Consider the following 7,419-nt stretch of genomic DNA (forward strand, 5'->3'; position numbering starts at 1 on the left):
CTTGCCTGCAAAGAATCTTAAACGAGAATTATATAGCAAGACATAATCACCTACATTGAACTCACGCTTTTTTATCCTTTTATCATGCCACCTCTTAACTTTTTCTTTGAACAACTTGGCATTTTTCTATGCCTGAGTTCTCCATTCATCAAGCGAGCTAATATCAAATAACCTCTTCTCACCAGCAAGTTCGAAATCAAAGTTGAGCTATTTGATCGCCAAATAAGCTTTATGCTCTAGCTCAAGAGGTAAATGACATGCTTTACCATACACCATTTTGTACGAAGACATGCCCATAGGATTCTTATAGGCAGTCCTATAAGCCCACAGTGCATCATCGAGCTTCTTAGACCATTTCTAAACCTGTTGACAGTCTTTTGCAGAATTAGTTTAATCTCTCTATTTCTTAGCTCTACTTGACCACTGGACTGAGGGTGATAGGGAGACGCAATTTTATGGTTGACATCGTACTTAGCAAGCGTTTTACGGAAAGCACCATGGATGAAATGTGAACCACCGTCGGTCATTAGATATCTAGGTACTCTGAATCTAGGGAAAATAACTTCTTTAAGCATCCTGATAGAGGTGTTGTGATCAGCACTGCTAGTGGGGATAGCTTCTACCCACTTAGTGACGTAATCAACAACAACTAGGATATGAGTATACCCATTGGATTTTGGAAAAGGTCCCATATAATCAAAGCCCCAGACATCAAATGGTTCAATGACAAGTGAAGAGTTCATAGGCATTTCCTGACGTTTACCGATATTAACTATTCTTTTACATTCGTCACAAGACAAGACAAACTTACGGGCATCCTTGAAGAGAGTGGGCCAATAAAAACCTGATTGGAATACCTTGTGTGCAGTTCTATCTCCCGCATGGTGTCCTCCGTAGGCCTTGGAGTGACACTTCTGTAGGATCTGTCCCTGTTCATGTTCAGGTACACAACGTCTAATAACACCATCTACTCCTTCCTTATAATGGTGAGGATCATCCCAAAAGTAATGTCTCAAGTCAAAGAAGAATTTCTTCTTTTGCTCGTATGTGAAACTAGGTGGTATATATTTGCCAACGATATATTTTGCATAATCAGCATACCACGATGCACTACGTGAAGCATTGATGACATTCAATTGCTCATCAGGAAAGCTATCATCAATAGGTTGTGGCTCATCAAGAACGTTCTCCAACATAGACAAGTTATCTGCTATGGGGTTATCAACACCCTTCCTGTCAACAACATGCAAATCAATTTTTTGTAGCAAGAGAACCCATCTGATAAGTCTAGGTTTAGCGTCTTTCTCCTCCATGAGGTACTTAATAGCAGCGTGATCAGTGTGAATTGTGACTTTGGAATCAACTATGTAAGACCTGAACTTTTCACATGCAAATACGACTGCTAAAAATTCCTTTTCCGTAGTAGCATAGTTTCTTTGGGCACTGTCTAGAGTTTTACTAACATAGTGAATAACATTCAACTTCTGATCAACTCTTTGCACTACAAGAAATATGCTTATACATGACGTTCTTTAAGATGTCGTTGATGAATTCGTCATAAATCTATGACGATTTCTTCCAAGATTGTCGTAAGCCATTTGAGGGGATCAAATCTACATATAAATTACGACGATGTGAGTCAAAAACGTCGTAACCGCATAAGATGAGATCGTGATAATTTCTACAACGATTATAAAAATGTCGTAACATGTTCTAACTATGTTGACATATCATTCGTGGGTCCATTCTATCCCACCTCATCCTAGTTTGTGAAGCAACCTACTAGTATTTTAGAAAAATGATGGAGTCCAATTTTGCAACAAATATTGGTTGGTTCTTCAAAAAAATCCCCATTTTTGCCACTCGGAAAATGATTAAAAAAAGCTAGAAAGATCGGAAATGCATACAAATTGGTCCTCATCCAGAAATATACGGTCTAACTCTAGTGAAAATTTGTGTGGTGCCCTTTTGCAAAATATTTTTGATAGATGCTTCACAAAATTCCTTTATTTTTAGTACTTGAAAACTATTCTAAATCATTGATTTTTTGAACTAATGAGAAATCTTCCCATAGATTGATGACATGGCGTCCATCCATCCATCCATATCTCCAACCCACATCCATCCATCCATCTATCTACAGAGAAAAAAAGATAGTCAATCCAAAGCCTAGCTCACACCCCCCATCGCACCCTTCCTCCCGATCCACTCCTCTCCCCTCCGCCAGAGCCACCGGATCCCCCCACCTCCGATTCGGAGCCGCCACCCCAATCTTCTCCCAGATCCGGCGCCGTCGCATGCTCTCCTCTCCTCCTCCTCCTAGATCCGGAGCAGTCGAGCCTCTCCAAGCCGCCCGACACCTCTCGCTCAGCCACCACCCATCGTTCTGTGCGGTTGAGCCGTTGCCGCTGCTCGCTTGGTACCTGCGGCCTAGTTGAGTAGCTCGGATGGCGTCGCCGCATCTGCTACCGCTGCTGGTGCTGCTGGCCGCCGCCGAGCTGCTCGGATGCGCGTGCGTCGCGGACATGGGCGGGTTGAGCCGGGCGGCGTTCCCCAAGAATGCGGTCTAAACAGCCTAGGCTTAGTTAGCTCTTCCCCTCCGTCCAAAGCTTCCACTTGCCCAACAACGCTCTTCTCGTTTGCCAATCCCGCGAGAGATCAATAATCGGACCACCGGGGTCCATGCCCATGGCACTCCTCTCTGCTACCTCCCCGGCCAAGACGCTCTTCTGCCACGAGGAGCAGTACTCGACGCAGACCGGTGTCCTCCTCTCAGCCCCGCAGCCCAGGAAGCAGTGGGCGCACGCCAGCGCCAGGTTGGTGGTGGCAATGCGGCCGGCGGCCACAGCCGCCACGGAGACGGCCCCGGCATCGTCATCGTCGCCGGGGCCCTTGAAGGTGAAGCCTCGCGTACTGGTGGCGGGCGGCGGCATCGGCGGGCTGGTGCTGGCGCTGGCGGCCGGGCGCAAGGGGTACAATGTGACGGTGTTCGACTGGGGCATCACCGCGGTGCGCGGGGAGGGGCAGTACCGCGGTCCCATCCAGATCGAGAGCAACGCGTTGGCGGCCCTGGAGGCCATCGACATGTCCGTGGCCGAGGAGGTCATGCGCGAGGGCTGCGTCATCGGTGACCGCATCAATGGCCTCGTAGACGGCATCTCCGGCTCATGGTACGTACGCCTGTCCAAGTTGATGACCCGTACCTGCTCATGCTCTGCTCATGAACTGCTCAGCTGCTCTATGTCCGTCTCTTGTTGCCGCTGTGTCTGTCCTGGGCTGCAGGGAGCATGTGTGCTTGACAATTCCGCGGTCGCGCTAGTATATTAAGTGGGCAACGTGCGTGCGTTACCTGAGCCTTTAACCCTTTATAACTACACTGACCAGATATTTAAGCCTGTTTGATGCATTTTCTCTCTCTTAATGCACGAATTAAGAGAAACCATAATTCGTAAGACAGACCAGAAACAGACCTATTGGTGTTAATGGTCGTTGTTCAACACTCGTGAAGTGAGAAACAGGCATTCTAACTTCCAAATCTTGACTGGCTTAAGTTAATGTAGTTGTCAAATCTTCTTTTGGTTCACTACTTGTTGAGGTTGTCATAATTTTATTTTACTCGAAGTACTGTTTGGATTTTCTAGTAACCATTTACCCTGATTAATGCTTAAAACTAAAGTTGGTCATTGGATCTTTTTTGTTTAGGCGAATCTTTAATATTCGTCTATACGTACTAGATATAAAAGGAGGGATTTATCTAATAAACTGCACATATGGTTTCACATTCCACCTCTGTGCTCGCAATTTAAATGCAGTACGTTTTACTCACTGATCCATCTTGAACAATCTAAATAGGACCCTAATAAGTGCCGCATGATTGGCACGAGGCAATTTTGTCCTGACGTTTTTCTATGGCAACTTTCTGTTTGGATGGCAAGTTTCATTTTTTTTGGATGGCAAGTTTAGATGTATAAATGTCAGGGAGGTGCTACTTCCTGCCACACGTCACCTTCCCTGCCCACAATTAAGATTTAGCACTTCCTACTCATGAGTACACATTGATCTTAGGGGTCCCTGTATTGTACTATCATACTAATTCTTCCTACAGTTCTATTTCTCTTACATACACATGAGTCTTAAATATGCACTGAATCAGTGTTAGTGTGTACATGTCTGAAAAAAAGGATACGGAATGAAGAAATACACACATGATTTTGTACTTGACCTACCGTGCTCACAATTAAAATGTACCACTTTCTACTCATTAGTACATCAGTAAATCTTCTATTCCCATCTCGTCGTCACATAAATTTTTCTTGCACTTCTGCTAACATACTCTTGAATTGGCAAGGAATATTATTTAATTTGTGTGGAATGCTCAGTTTTAATAAACCAGCCATGCTGGTGATTCTTTTTAAGTGTGTGATGGTACCTCAAATCTTTCTGACATAGTACTGCTTTAATGTCCTGCACTAATTTTGTGTTCTGTATATCTGATGCAGACATATGCGGAATCAAAAGGTCATAACTTTGCACTTGATGCTACGTTCGATGATGTTAGCGCTGCTGCATATGATGGTTTGGTAATTCCTAGAGGCCGTGCACCAGAATACCTTGCAATGGATGAAAAAGTGCTTGCCTTAGTTAGGAAGTTCTCAGACACTAAGAAGCCATCGCATCAGTTTGCCATGGACAGCTGATTCTGGCAGCAGCTGGAGTAGTCAGGGACCGTGCATGCACAGCGTATCCTCCTGTCAAACCAGTTTTGGTTGCTGCTGGTGCCAAGTGAATTCATCAGCCTATTTGTGAAAGCTCTTGGAGGCTCTGTCGTAGGTGCAGACAAGATAATATTGTTCCTCTGCGGGGTAATACTTCGAGAAAATTCTCTCCTGGTCAATTCAGTTAATGTTCCTCCTTGTAAACATTATTTCTCATTTTTCATTACATATAAATAGTGTACTTAACCTGTTTGTTCTGATGACTTTCTATACAGGATTACATGAAGGATTACGAGGTGATGGCCCCATTCCAGGCCCTGCAAGCCCTTGGCTGCCATGTCGATGCGGTTTTCCCTAAAAAGGGTGCTGGGGACAAGTGCCAAACCGCCATCCATGACTTTAAGGGCGACCAGACTTACAGCGAGAAGCCTGGTACCAATTTCGCTTTGAACGCGTCATTTGACGGCGTGGACGCCTCAAGCTACGATGCGCTTGTGATTCCCGGTGGACGTGCCCCTGAGTACTTCGCCCTGAATGAGAAGATCCTTAGCCTGGCCAAGTGGTTCATGGACAAAGGAAAGCCGGTCGCGTCGATCTGCCACGGGCAGCAGATCCTGGTTGTTGCTGGGGTTCTTCACGTACGTGATAACTGATATCCATTAACTGGCTTCCCCTACTCTGCATCAGTTCTACCCTTCCGGCTTATATCCGATTCCGCTCTAAACAAAACAAAGCCAAACTGCATGTCTGTTGCGACACCTAATATATATCATTATCAGCGGTGTAAAATGTTGTTCTCCTGCTTCGTGTGCAATGATGTGTATATGTCACATTTATAGTTTCTCATTTGCAAGTATATTTATGGATCGTTGTTTATTTGTGAAGGTTCTACATGGTGCTAGTTTCCCAATCCGCACAATGATTATTGTGATGATCATCATGGTATTTATTGCGGATCAGTTGCTGGTTCTGTCTACTTTTTTCCATGGGTGTCGATATCAAGATTTTGATGTACTCACATCTGTCTTTAGTTTTGCATTATGTGATAGTGAATCATTTAAAGTTATCATTATGTGATCCGCACAGTGATTGTTTGAGTAATTATTTCATTTTAATGAGATTGAAGCCTATTACTAGTTTATATGCTCTTTAAAATATTCTAACTGATAAGGATAAGATGAATAAATCTCATTGATCTAAACATTGTCCTCTTTACCAGTTCTTTTTGCTTGGAGTTGTTCCATTTCGTACGGATGTTCCATGCTTGCACAAGCTTGGATTACATGGTGTTGTAACCCTGAATGAACTATTTGAGACGTTAGTACCAACATCAGTATATAAGGCAAGTAATTTTTTTGCTGGTTATACAGAATCGATGATGAAGTTACTGCCGTGCAGAAAATCACTTTTTGTTAGATATTTAGATTTTCAATGATATTTTTGCTGTCTTGCTGCAAGAATCGAAGAAAATTGTAGTCCATAAAAAAGTAAATGAAACAAGAATAGATTAATTAGAAAAAACTTCACTATTAGGTCTCACTTTTTGACATCCAAACAAATAAGAGAAACTTACGATGTATATGAATATATACATATGAAGAGTAAATAATGCTATTGAACTTGCATGATAATTTTTTCTAGAATGGCCACATATATTACAATAATGCCTCATGAGAACGAGACATCTTTTATAAGTTCACATAGAAAAGTGGTATGCTATCTTGGATCAGTTTTTGTTCTTATCAAAGATAAATAGATAATATAGTTTAAGTTCCATATATAGGCTACTACACGTACGTGGATGATTCATAACCAAAATGGGACTTGATAGATATTCAGTCATGCCCAGCCTCAACCATCAAGAAGTAACATAACGATTGCACAACTATTAACTAAAGTACATTCGCCAGTGTTTTAACATCAGGGGCAACATTAATAATGCAGCACCATATGTTATAATGATTATTTAAGTAATTACATAGTTTAATTTTTTGTATCATAGGGCTAAATGTCGAAATACTCAGCAGCTTGCTTAAAAATATCATATCATTGAGAAATGCCACATATACTAAAAGGAACATGACTGGTTTTCTTGCATATAATTAGATGCACCCTTAATACCTCGTGCAATACATACAATTTCCTGTAATAAAATCCAATAAGGCTGATAGCTACTTTCTAGTGCACACCTGTCATTTCGTTTTCCACTTTCTTGCTTGCATAATGCATTCCTACACACAAAATAATGCTCCCTCCGTTCCAATATAAGTGTTGCAGAATTAGTACTAAACTAGTAGAAATATTGTACTAGATCAACCACATTTATTTTGGGACAGGGGAGTACTAAACAACATGTAGACATGCGTTAGAAGTTAGTACCAATAGTTATAGTTCTTATAGTACCAACATGTAGACACGGGAGTACCAATAGTGGGAGTACATGTGAGATTAAACATCTGAAGCACCCCTTCTTACTGAGATTCAAATATGTTGTACTAATTTCAGTCGTTGTTTAGAAGTCATTATTCTAAGTGTTTTTTATAACTAGTAGCTTTTATACAACTGTGACATCTAGTATAATGGATATATTGTGATTTGAAGTTACTGGTCTGTGCTCTGGTGTAATATTACGGTCTAACGTTTTTTGTTTTATCTCTTTCTCTGTTGCTAGGAAAGTGGTGAGAAGATGTCGATGATGCCTATT

At 42.1% G+C, this 7,419-nt stretch overlaps 1 pseudogene; it reads left to right on the plus strand.

Moving 5' to 3' along the window:
• The first annotated feature begins 2,682 nt into the window (after positions 1-2,682).
• LOC123450574 lies at positions 2,683-5,368 on the plus strand (annotated as a pseudogene).
• Positions 5,369-7,419: the final 2,051 nt, after the last annotated feature.

This window comes from Hordeum vulgare, chromosome 4H (assembly GCF_904849725.1).
Source record: "Hordeum vulgare subsp. vulgare chromosome 4H, MorexV3_pseudomolecules_assembly, whole genome shotgun sequence".
NCBI classification, from domain to species: Eukaryota; Viridiplantae; Streptophyta; class Magnoliopsida; order Poales; family Poaceae; genus Hordeum; species Hordeum vulgare.